Here is a 13,403-nt window from a genome sequence, read left to right on the forward strand (position 1 = left end):
TCAAAGAAGAGCACTGATTTTTCAGAGATTCAGAAGTGCTTGTCTTTGAGGCAATCTCGTCTGTGTAGTTGAATTTTGTGTCTCCTGTGAGCACTGCAATGTTTCTCTGGCTGTTACCCGAATCATAGCACATTTAGTATAGCTTGAATGTAAGTGCTTACAAGTTGTTTCCTAGAAGTTCAGCACTTCTTGTACCTGACTTTTGCACTTGTATAAAATGCCTGTTATGTGATGTAATGTGATCTCAAAAACAAAAATTCTGCTTGCTGCAAATATTTGAAAAGGGCCAAATGCTGTATCCGACTGATTGGATGGCACCATGAGATGCTGACAATGGGCTTGCTGAAATAGCTCAGTAGGGAGAGCGTTAGACTGAAGATCTAAAGGTCCCTGGTTCAATCCTGGGTTTCAGCATTGAGAAGTGTGGCTTATGTATATTAAAGGCTGTGTTTGAACTTTTTGCCAGGGCAATGTCAGTATATGCCAGTAATTTGGTGCTGAAAACAATTTGACAGCTATATCTTGGTTCCATGGTGTCATGGTTAGCACTCTGACCTTTGACACCAGTAATCTGAGTTCAACTCTCAGTGGAACTTCTAAAGCCTTTGTTTGCAGCATCTGAGCTAACATGCCCAGATTGTTTCAATTGCATGCTCTTTTTGGTCGATCACGAGTTCTACTCATGATCAGGTCATACCAAAGACCATCATAAAAATGGTACCTACTGCCATCTGGCTAGGCATGTTGCAATACAGAGGCGAGTGGGGAGTCAAATTTTTGCGGTTACCAGAGGACTAGCCCTCCACTGTAACCTGAGCTATGTAATAGGTGAGAGGCCGAGGGCTACGGAGATCGGCGCTGCCCTTTGTGCCACATGGTGTGGGAAGGACTTTGATTTACAGGTCAGCGGTGCTGCACGGGTGATGTCATTTGCACCAATGCCTTCTTTTGTGTCTACACAGACTCTATAGTATTATCTGCATTGGTGTGCGTTCTTGATCCGCGTGAGTGGAGCCCCATAGGCATAGAGTGTGGATGCATAAAGAAACTCATCAAGTTGTTTTCTGATGGTTTCGGTCCCGTGCGTGCCTGCTACCATACCAGTGTTATAGTAATTACCAGTCATACACACCGCCTAGAGGCTAGTGTTATAGTAATTAACAGTCATACACACCGCCTAGACACCAGTGTGATATTAATTGCCCATCATACACATCGCCTAGGCACGGTGGTGTAGTGGTTAGCGCTGATGCCTCACAGCAAGAAGGTCCGGGTTCGAGCCCAGTGGCCGGCAAGGGCCTTTCTGTGTGGAGTTTGCATGTTCTCCCCGTGTCCGTGTGGGTTTCCTCCGGGTGCTCCGGTTTCCCCCACAGTCCAAAGACATGCAGGTTAGGTTAACTGGTGACTCTAAATTGACCGTAGGTGTGAATGTGAGTGTGAATGGTTGTCTGTGTCTATGTGTCAGCCCTGTGATGACCTGGCGACTTGTCCAGGGTGTACCCCGCCTTTCGCCCGTAGTCAGCTGGGATAGGCTCCAGCTTGCCTGCGACCCTGTAGAACAGGATAAAGCGGCTAGAGATAATGAGATGAGATGAGACACACCGCCTAGTGGCCAGTGTTATAAGAGTAATTACCAGTCATACACACTGCCTAGTGGCCTGTTAGTCTGGAGGATAAAAATGGTATTACAACCCCCTGCACATCTAGGGGTAAAAGCTGCCAACCATGTTTTTTTAGTTAAAATGGTTCCTAAGAGACAGAAATACGGTATGGTGGTTGGCATCTTTGGAAATGCCTCTGACTATCCCTTGGCAGCCATTTTGAAACTGACTATTGGACAATCTTGAACACCTAAATGTATGGACTCCTGGAGCAATCTACACCATAAAAGTTGTGGTTAAACCTAAGTTTTTTGTTCAAGAGATGTTCTGGCATCTACCAACAAGGATTTTATCTGGTGGCCATCTTGTAATTCAATATGGCTCCCAGAAATGTAATAAAAACATGTAATTTTGCCTTCCAGAAAGATACAAACATACTCTTAGTGTCAAAAATTATGTTTTTGATGGTTAGAAATAATGTGGTTATATTGAATTACATCCACACTTATCATTAATGAAGCATTTCCAATATGAAATAATGCTAAATTTCTAATTTAAAAAAAATATCAGATTTGGTCCACCATTCACTTCAAGCATACTGAAATAGAAAAAAATGCACATAGAATGTTTTAAAATATTTCAAAAGTCATGGAAAAGCAGAAAAATATAATAATTTAACAACTTTAAATAACCAAAATCATAACTGTAAGCTGGGGTGGCACGGTAGTGTAGTGGTTAGCACTGTTGCCTCATAGCAAGAAGGTCCGAGTTTGAGCCCCATGGCTGGCGAGGGCCTTTCTGTGTGGAGTTTGCATGCTCTCCCCACGTCCGTGTGGGTTTCCTCCGGGTGCTCCGGTTTCCCCCAAAGACATGCAGGTTAGGTTAACTGGTGACTCTAAATTGACCGTAGGTGTGAATGGTTGTCTGTGTCTATTGGCCCTTTTCCACTACCCTTTTTCAGCTCGCCTCAGCTCACTTCAGCCAGACACGGCTCGCGTTTCGACTACCAAAAACCAGCACGACTCAGCTCGTTTCAGCCCTGCTTAGCCCCTAAAACTCGCACCGTTTTGGAGTGGGGCTGAAGCGAGCCAAGCCGTGCCGAGTGAGGTTGGGGGCGTGAGCAGACACTCCCCTGTGCACTGATTGGTGAGGAGGAGTGTCCTCACATGCCCACACACGCCCCGCGAGCGCGCTGGGATCTGTAAACACCGCAAACCCGGAAGGAGAAGAATTACGAATTACGAGAATTTCTGAAGCCTTATGCGCCTCGCCTCATCTATACGCTCTTGCCAGTATCTGTCCGCGTTGTCGGTGACAACAAGCCACAGCACCAAGACCAGCAACACTAACGACTCCATGTCCTCCATGTTTATTGTTTACTCTCCGGGTCGTGAGACTACCGCTTAAAAGATCACTGAATCAGTGACATACAGAGCATCGTGGACGAGTTCGCGGAGCGCAAGGCTCGTCGTATGCCCTTCAAATAATGCGCGCAGTAGGCTATTGATGTTTTATTATGAGCCATGTACAGTATGTCACCTAATGTTTTTTTGTTTCTGAGTTACATGTTCGTTTGAAGGACTTAATGTACAAAATAACATAGTTGCACCCCGTAGTGTTGAAATTGGTAAACACAGTGCATTCAGTGAGGTTTGCACCGCCCTCCTTTTATTTCTGACTCTTCCTGTCACCGTTGCAACCTCTGAGCGCTCATTCGTATGCCCTTCAAATAATGTGCGCAGTATAGGCTATTGATGTTTTATTATGAGCCATGCACAGTATCCTAATGTTTTTTGTTTCTGAGTTACATGTTCGTTTGAAGGACTTGATGTACTAAATAACATAGTTGCACCCGGTAGTGTTGAAATTGGTAAACACCGCAGTTGTGGACATTTTGTAGCCTAAAATGATGTTATGATAAGCTTTAATTAAGGGCCCGGTCATTTGCCCTGCCCCCGGCCCGGCTCTGACTTGTTCCGCCACTGTCACTGATGTCACTGTTTGCGCTGCTTAACGACATCACGTGACGTCCACCCACTTTCGCTAACTCCACCCAATGTGTCCACCCACTTCCAGCCAGCACGGTTCAGCGCGGTTGTAGTCGAAATGCAACTCCAACAGCCCCGCTCAGCTCGACTCAGCTCGACTCAGCACGGCACGGCTCAGCCGTGTTTGTAGTGGAAAAGCGGCATATGTGTCAGCCCTGTGATGACCTGGTGACTTGTCCAGGGTGTACCCCGCCTTTCGCCTGTAGTCAGCTGGGATAGGCTCCAGCTTGCCTGCAACCCTGTAGAACAGGATAAAGGGGCTAGAGATGATAAGTGTAAGCCATAGTTCATAACTGCCTACAGGTTGACCATCGAAGCATTATGGGTATCAAAGAAATTTCACTCCATTACCTCCATATATTGGTTTTTATGAGTGTGCAATATATGTTATGTTGTCCAATCAGAGACCTGCTTTTATTCACTTAAAAATATGATACTTCAAGCATTTTGGTTTGTTTTTTCTTGGAAGAATTGGAAAAAGCAGCCAATAAGGTCACTTGTTCCAGATGCAGCAATCTAGAAGATCCTAGAAGGTGTGGCAGTGTACCTGAAAACAGAGAAAATCAGTGGGTTTATTCAACATGAAAGTAGTTTTCCTCTGCCAATGAAACATTGATGTGTTTTGTAACATGATGCATATTATTTATAAAATGGGAGACAAGGTACAGATGTAATATTGTACAAGACAGTACAAGACAGCCTTACAAGACAGTGTAAACTAGACAGATTGTCTGCTTGCCAGTTTTTAACACAGCCTGGATGAAGACACCTTGGAGCTGGAACATGAACAAAGACAGTGGGCTTATGTCAGTGGCTGCTGAGGTCAGTGTGAAGAGGTAGGGTTGGTTTCCTGCAGCAGAACTGGAAAAACGTGACAAATAATATCTTGAAACTTGGTTTATAGTTGGTATATAGGGTAGGGGATACAAATTACTCTGTCTTCTTGTCTTTTTTAACTTGTAATTTTCTCAACCTCATGCTTTTTCTGTGTACATCTATAGATTTCTTGTCCAGAGTTTCCTAGCACTACATAGTCAAAAATTGGAATTGTGTAACCAGGATCTTACAAATATGGGCAGCATGATAAGACTTCTTTAAAGTTTTAATTGAAATATTTTTGATGATGATATCAAAATTGAGACTTTGATACACACATTGATCAAGACTTGAGTGCAAAACTGCACCTTCCTCAGCACATGCGCCACTTCTCTCAGTTCCCAATATTTTTAGACCAGAACATGTTTTTTCTCATTTCAGGACATCTGCCAAAGGCCCCAGTGAGGCTTGAACTCATGACCCTTGGTTTATAGGGCTGCTCTAATCACTGAGCTACAGACCCCTATTAGGGTAGATTCAGCCCAAAGCAGAACCTTGAGGACCCCCTGCTGATCCTCAACTACCACTTGTCCACCAAGTCACCACTTTTCCTCTGAGGGCTGGTTCTGAGCTGGTCAGTGCCGTATTAAGCCAATGCGGTGCCCCTGGGCACTATACCTCAAGTGCCCCCCACCACCCTGCGCGCACGCATTCAGTAACCTCCTGCACACACTCACAAACCTTGCCCTTTGCTGTCAAAAATAGTAGCATATACATAAACAATAGTACACATAAACAAGGTCATTCTTCCTCATTGAAAATTTATTAAGTAGGCTACATCAGCCCATCAAATTCACTGAAAACAACCAACGATATGCATGTAGGCATATTGAAATGTCTTATTCAAAAATGAGCAGCATATATTTGTATGTCTCAAGGGGATCCTCGTCGTCGCCGACCCCTCAGCTAACACTGGCTGTGGTTGTAGCATCTCCCCGGCTAGTGCGAGCAGGGCCATCTCCCTCACTAGCATCGCTGATTTCACTAGCTTCGGCTTCAGCTCTGGTAGTGACAGCAGTTGTCGATGTTTTTATAAAAAAAAAAGATCTAACACTGGAACATTTTTAATTGCAGCTACACGCCTGGAGTCTTTCTCTTTTTTAATTTTCTCTTTGCACAACCACTCAATTGATGTCTGTCCATTTTTCATTTCTACCACGGTTTTTAAAAAATTGATACATTTCACCGTAGGTGGACGGGCTCAACTGACAGGTTGAGGAAAGGGGGGTTAATGGTCACATAGGCCACTCTTGCTCAGAATTATGATTATTGTTGTTGTTCTTATGAAATTAGTGTTCATAATGAATTATTTATGACTATTTAACAATGTCAAGTGTATAACCATTTTGAGTGTACAAACATTCACAAAAAATATTTTTAAAGTTTCTGTCATGTGGTGCCCCCCCACTGGCTGTGAGTGGTTAGTGCCCCTGGGCACTGTGCCGCAGGCCCATATAGTTAATCCGGCCTTGGAGCTGGTGTCTAATTTTGAGCCAGTTCTTGAAGTTTCCACAGCCAAAGAACCAGCTCTCAGCCAGGAAAACTGGCCCCAGATTGCCACCAAATCTTTGCTGGTCTAGAACCAAGAACCACTTACATCAGTGGCTCGGACTTGTTTTGCTGGGAAAAAATCTCGAAGGTTTTTTTTTATCCAACATTTAAGGGTTCATCTCTGAGAAACAACCAAAAACTCCACGAGATGACATGAGGAAGAAACCTTGAGAGCAAGCAGACTCAAAAGAGAACCCATCCTCATCTGGGTCACACCAGATAGTGAGATTCTAAGTCAGAGAGAAGCAAAGGATAGATACAGACAGAAGTTAGCTTATTTATGGTTATGATGTGTGCAAAATTGCTTGAAATGATTGGAGTGATGATGTCCATTTTTGGCCTAGGTTTACCTACATGGATGTTGGAATGTACCTTCTAGCTGCATTTTCTCTGTTTTAATAAATTAAAAAAACCCTTATCATTTACTAAAAGAGAAGGGCAGGAAGGACAACAAAAATAAGATTCAAAGACAGTTTCATTAACTCTTTATAGGCTCCAGTGAGAATTGAACTCACAACCCCTGGTTTACTAAACCAGTGCTCTCACCACTGAGCTTTGGAGCCTTAATGCTTTTGCAGCTGCTGAAGATTGGATAGGGTATATATAGGAACTTGAAAATCGTTGCACTCCTGACACCTGACATTTCTCCATTGTGTACTGAGAAAAAGTTCATCCAACAACATATCCTGGTATAGGTGGCATGTCCTTTAGGCAAACTACATAGCCAAGTCCCCAAAATGCAAAGCGCATGCACAGTAGGGCAATAAGTAATTTTACTGTCACACTCCTGACAGTTTTGAAGTGCTTTGAAAAGCTTTCAGCCCACCGCCACTGTGTTAGCGACATAAATGGTTAGCAGCAGAACAGAAGAACAAATGTAGAATTGAGAAACTGGTCACAGGTTTATTATTTAGGGCAATGTTCAAGCAACAGTGATGCTGTATTTGGTAAAAAAGACAAATTAGTCAAATTTGTTACAAGTCAACACATTCAGTGCCAGCTGGTGTGACAATAAGGGTATGGTATCAACAGCAACTGTGAAACACCTGTCGCTCTCAGATTTGAACCACCAGTTGGATATCAGCCATCAGAGTGCCTGTAAAATTAAGCAGATTGCTGTTGAATTAAGAGCATTAAAAGTTTTGTCACAGCAAATGCGTAACAGTCCTGACATTTGTGACACTTTCAAGGTAGCAACACCAAATTTGCAACAGATTTTCTTTGATGTAAAGACTTTCTGGAGAACTGCTAACTTCATCTGCAATAGATAAACATGGCTCCTGTTACAGAGCATTTGGACCTGAACAAACAGGTAAAGGAATCATCTTTCAGTCTTCTCATTTATTTCAGAACAATCATTAGAACAATTTTTACAATAGAACTGCATTCCTGTTTTTTTTTTCTTTGTAGTATTGGTATACTGCCCAATATAATGGTAGGGGATACACTGTGTTTTTTGCAAAAATGAGCCTTTTTTTTGTTTTTAAATGGGCCGTATCTCAAATGAGGACATAATGGCAGACCATCAATTTACTTGAGATGCGACATGAAATCAGATGACAGGTCTTCATGGTCAGGACACGGTTACTTTGATATCCATTAAATTTGATACGAGCATGTCTGTCATCATTCTGGAAATTTTTAACATTGGGTTGAGTGACGTCACCCATTTTGGATTTTGTGTATTTTTCACATATTTTTTACAATCTTTTTTTGACCTCCTTCTCCAGAGTTCATCGGATTTCTTTGAAACTTGCTTGGAATAAACTTCACACTTATTTAATGATAAATTGCAAAGGAATAGTGGATATCTTGAACAAAGACACAGCTGTGGGAAATTGATTTCCATGGGATGCCAATCCAAAAGAGGAAGCAGACATTACTTGGTGATACTTGGTTTGATCAGCCTCAAATTGTGAGCATGGCACTGCATTTTCACATGGAGCATTGTTCAAATGTATCATGTTTCACATTTACTATTTTATATTTTGCACTTTCATATGTGTTGTAAATAGATATTTTTGCCTCCTAAATTCATTGGGACAGCAGTGCTGACAATGTTTTCCCACCTTGAAATCCACTTTGTCCAGGGGTGCAGATAGGATTTTTGAACTGGGGGGGACTGAGCTGTCAGCAAATGATTCCATTTTGTGTAAATGCATATATATATATATATATATATATATATATATATATATATATATATATATATATACAGCCCCGATTCCAAAAAAGTTGGGACAAAGTACACATTGTAAATAAAAACAGAATACAATGATGTGGAAGTTTCAAAATTCCATATTTTATTCAGAATAGAACATAGATGACATATCAAATGTTTAAACTGAGAAAATATATCATTTAAAGAGAAAAATTAGGTGATTTTAAATTTCATGACAACAACACATCTCAAAAAAGTTGGGACAAGGCCATGTTTACCACTGTGAGACATCTCCTTTTCTCTTTACAACAGTCTGTAAACGTCTGGGGACTGAGGAGACAAGTTGCTCAAGTTTAGGGATAGGAATGTTGGTTTGGCATTGTCATGTTGGAAAATGCAAGGTCTTCCCTGAAAGAGACATCGTCTGGATGGGAGCATATGTTGCTCTAGAACCTGGATATACCTTTCAGCATTGATGGTGTCTTTCCAGACATGTAAGCTGCCCATGCCACACACACTAATACAACCCCATAACATCAGAGATGCAGGCTTCTGAACTGAGCGCTGATAACAACTTGGGATGTCCTTCTTCTCTTTAGTCCGAATGACACGGCGTCCATGATTTCCATAAAGAACTTCAAATTTTGATTCGTCTGACCACAGAACAGTTTTCCACTTTGCCACAGTCCATTTTAAATGAGCCTTGGCCCAGAGAAGACATCTGCGCTTCTGGATCATGTTTAGATATGGCTTCTTCTTTGAACTATAGAGTTTTAGCTGGCAACGGCGGATGGCACGGTGAATTGTGTTCACAGATAATCTTCTCTGGAAATATTCCTGAGCCCATTTTATGATTTCCAATACAGAAGCATGCCTGTATGTGATGCAGTGCCATCTAAGGGCCTGAAGATCACGGGCACCCAGTATGGTTTTCCGGCCTTGACCCTTACGCACAGAGATTCTTCCAGATTCTCTGACTCTTTTGATGATATTATGCACTGTAGATGATGATATGTTCAAACTCTTTGCAATTTTACACTGTCGAACTCCTTTCTGATATTGCTCCATTATTTGTCGGTGCAGAATTAGGGGGATTGGTGATCCTCTTCCCATCTTTACTTCTGAGAGCCACTGCCACTCCAAGATGCTCTTTTTATACCCAGTCATGTTAATGACCTATTGCAAATAGTGACCTAATGAGTTGCAGTTTGGTCCTCCAGCTGTTCCTTTTTTGTATCTTTAACTTTTCCAGCCTCTTATTGCCCCTGTCCCAACTTTTTCGAGATGTGTTGCTGTCATGAAATTTCAAATGAGCCAATATTTGGCATGAAATTTCAAAATGTCTCACTTTCGACATTTGATATGTTGTCTATGTTCTATTGTGAATACAATATCAGTTTTTGAGATTTGTAAATTATTGCATTCTGTTTTTATTTACAATTTGTACTTTGTCCCAACTTTTTTGGAATCGGGGTTGTATAAAATGTGTGTGTGTGTGTGTGTGTGTACTGAAGCTTCAATATCCATTCGAATTGTGAGTTTTCTAACTGAATGAACATTGGTAGACAAAGGCCTACCTGGTCAACATTGCTCAGTTTTTGAAAAAATGCGGTAATTGTTTTTTCATTGTTGACCCCACCAGGGATTGCCTGCAGCCCAGGAGGACAATTTTAACATCTTGAATCTCATAATTTCAGTTAACAGTTGCTGCTTACTAAAATAACATTATACATAAAAATAACAACATTAAAAGATATTTACCTACAGCCTAGAATGCTGTTATTTTACATTTAGCCTACTTCAGGTAAGTCCAAATTCCTTCTTATTATTATCAGACTAGCTACTCAACATTACAAAACAAGTATTTGTCACATCTTGGAAAGGCAACAGGCATAGGATATTTACATCTTTTGGTTCTTGAAACAAACGCTGTGATTTTTTTTCCCCTCTTCTCTGGCTTAATGTGGCAGAAAGATCACCAGCTCGGTCATTAGACAGTTATTTATGATCACTATGGTTACCGCGACAGGCAAAGTCCCCAGCTCCCCTTAGGACCCCGGGGTCGAGATGGTGCGTTACATTTACATTGGAAGTCGGAACTTGGAGCTCCGAGCAACATAACCTCAGAACTGAACGCTTCCCAGTTTAAAAACTGGGACAACATGGAATTTAAAAAAAATGGACAGTTAATGAAATGAAACGAAAACCCCAACGTTTATGCTGGGAGATGCTGGATTTCAATGCTTTTCTGACTTCAAACTTCCAACTTACGAGTACAACTGAACGCACCATTAGTCGTAGCAGAAACACCGCTGCTATCAAATGGATGAGCTGTGCAGTGTTATTAACCCAGAATTACATGGAAAATGAACACCTTGCTTTCCCAACTCTGCAAGGATCTGCTCCAGCCTACACCAATTCAAGAATGGGAAAATGTGGATTGATCACTGACATGGCTGCTGCTGCTGCTGCCATTTCAACTTTGTGCTGCAGTGTAAGTTAGTCTAACGGAACATTAATCCTCACTTTTTCTACCTATGTGTGGTGCCTTACGTAGGGACGGTGGGTGGGGGGACAGATGGGGGTCACTATAAATCTGGGGGGGACATGTCTCCCCCCATCCCCCGTGCCATCTGCGCCCTTGACTTTGTCGGCACTTTCACTCACTGTTAGCAAGGTAGATTTAATGATGATTGAAAGACTGTTGTACCTGCTGGAGCAATATTCCCTCAATGTTGGCCAAGTGGATTTAAATGTAGTGTAACCAGGGTTCCCACTAGCACTCATCATGCTTGTCACTGACGAACATAATCCATCAATGACGAAGAGAAAATTACTAGCAGTCATCACCATGACGAATGTATTTGTCATCATTATCATATTTCATCTTTTCTAGAACTCCCTCCACAAATCCCTCCGTTTGCCAAAATCCAACCCCAATGAAGAGACGGCAGGAAGCCAGAGTGTAAACAATGAGCACATGCTTGTGACTAATAAAAATCGACAACACATAATGCCCAAATAAGCTCCAAGCTTTTGACCAATCACAGTGTGTCTTAATCGGTCTGGCGTTTTGGTGGAATTATCTCTGCGTGAACCAAACAATGGCATAGTCTAAGCTGACAAAGTTTTTTGGGTGGGCTTCTTTAAGCGCTGAAGATGATTTAAGGACTAAAACAGCCATGAGGGAGGCACACTCGGAGTCCCTACTGTCCCCTAGCACATCAGACAGTGTCAGTAATAGAGGAGTCAGTTAAAAAAATGCCAAAGTGAAATTGCTGTCAGCTGCAGCAAGAGACTGGAGGGAGCTAAATTTTGGGGTGGCATGGCATGTTGACCTCACGTGTGGGCCATGCACTTGGCTAACTATTGCAATACTCTGTATTGGCAGTGGTTTTACAAGCAACCTCTGCAAACATTTTATGACAGTGCTTTGACTCGACCTGCCAACCGTCTGTGGGCAGTGCTGCTAAATAAAGCCAGTGTTGTAAAATGAACCCTAGAATGGACTGCAATGACCAGTTTTCACCCATCGTATGGCAAAGAGAATCTTAAACTTACTCGTAAGCATTCTAAATGATGTAGGGGAACATCAAGGCATCTGCTTCAGTACCTTAAGATGCAAAACTGGAGTTCAGCATGGTATCAGCACACCATCCCAAACATCAGTAAACAGGACTCAACAAACATCAGGATCAAGATTGAAGAACGCGTCTCCACTGGATACCACAAGCTGAACACTGCTCCTTAGTCTGCTCGGCCAGACCGACAGCCAGGCACCAAAGCAAAATGCGTCATTGACCATACACATGTCTTATGCTGACCACATGAGTTGGCAATGCACTTGGGTCACTGTTCAAATACCTATGTGCAGTGACCAAAAGAAGACTGCCACCCTGCTTATCCTCACCATGAGCGACAGGCTAAACGCAAGCTTGACACTTACTTTGCGGTGAGCTCATTGGGATGGCACGTCTGACTTTTGTTTCCAGATCGTAGGAACTGCTCCATGTACCAGACATTGCTTAAATCCTTCTATGTGAATCTGCCTCACAAATGTATCTTTTTCAAAATCTATGGAGCAGACACCAAACCGTCCTGTCAGCTTGAGGTTACCTCTCTTTGTTGGTACAAATCAAACCCATTCATTCCGCAAGAGTCCTGCCGACTTTTGGGCTACAATGGATCAAAATTCTGCTTTTTTTTTAATGGCTACACTTGACCAGCCTTGAAGGACACACCCCTTAGGAGGCATTCTTTGGTTTTAGTTTTGTTGCGGAATAAATAAAAAAAAATAGTTAAAAACGTGCTACAATTTTCAACTTTTAAGCATTTCTCATACGATGTCACTTCTTTGAATGAACAGTAACTTACCAGGAACGCGTTCATGTAATGGCGGACTCAAAGAGCCAAACTTTACCAAATAAACAGAACATGTTCCCGGTCTCCCATTAAAATACAATTTAGACAGTAAACTATTAAACACGTCTGGTTTTATCAGGTATAATGTAATTTTCAGAAGACTGGCACTTTCATGGAAACAAAGGGTTTGGGACATGATAGCTTGCTTGACCAGAAGGAGCATGCAATTGAGATAGTCTGGGCATATTAATTCAGAAGCCACAAACAAAGGCTTCAGAGGTTCTACTGAGATTTGAACTCAGATCACTGGAGTCAAAGTCCAGGATGCTAACCATTACACCATGGAACCAAGACACAACTAAAGGGTTGTCTTCACTGTCAAACCTTTGAATGATATAATGAAATTCCAGCAGCACATGAACACATGATTTAAGGTTTTATCTGAAATCGTCAACCTGTTGGAAAAAAAATTCAAAGGAACCCTGGACTGCTGGCTACATGGTTAATCATTCGTTGTTGTTTGTATTAATTTCTAGTTTTGTAGTTTATCAATCAATGTCAACAGACATTGTAACCACATGATAATCCAGGTCAAAGGTCACATGTCGTTCCACGAACTAAAACTTTATATTTTTACATATAAAAATATAAAATACCTACTGATATTGTAATATGTGGCAGATATTCACAACAAACTGAAAAAAATAAATAAATAAAAATGTATCTGAATAGAATTTAAAAATCTGAATATTTCAAGCATGCAATTTTTTACAGGCTAAGAATTTAATTCTGATCTAATTTTAT

General features: G+C 41.7%; 3 non-coding genes across 3 annotated transcripts; 1 reads left to right on the forward strand and 2 right to left on the reverse strand.

The window, feature by feature from the left end:
• The first annotated feature begins 341 nt into the window (after positions 1-341).
• trnaf-gaa (transfer RNA phenylalanine (anticodon GAA)) lies at positions 342-414 on the forward strand. The gene has a single exon. It is a non-coding gene; the product is annotated as a tRNA-Phe (tRNA).
• A 6,152-nt stretch (positions 415-6,566) lies between these two features.
• On the reverse strand, positions 6,567-6,639 carry trnat-agu (transfer RNA threonine (anticodon AGU)). The gene has a single exon. It is a non-coding gene; the product is annotated as a tRNA-Thr (tRNA).
• A 6,237-nt stretch (positions 6,640-12,876) lies between these two features.
• Positions 12,877-12,948, reverse strand: trnaq-uug (transfer RNA glutamine (anticodon UUG)). Its single transcript has one exon. It is a non-coding gene; the product is annotated as a tRNA-Gln (tRNA).
• Positions 12,949-13,403: the final 455 nt, after the last annotated feature.

This window comes from Neoarius graeffei, chromosome 1, assembly GCF_027579695.1.
Source record: "Neoarius graeffei isolate fNeoGra1 chromosome 1, fNeoGra1.pri, whole genome shotgun sequence".
NCBI lineage: Eukaryota > Metazoa > Chordata > Actinopteri > Siluriformes > Ariidae > Neoarius > Neoarius graeffei.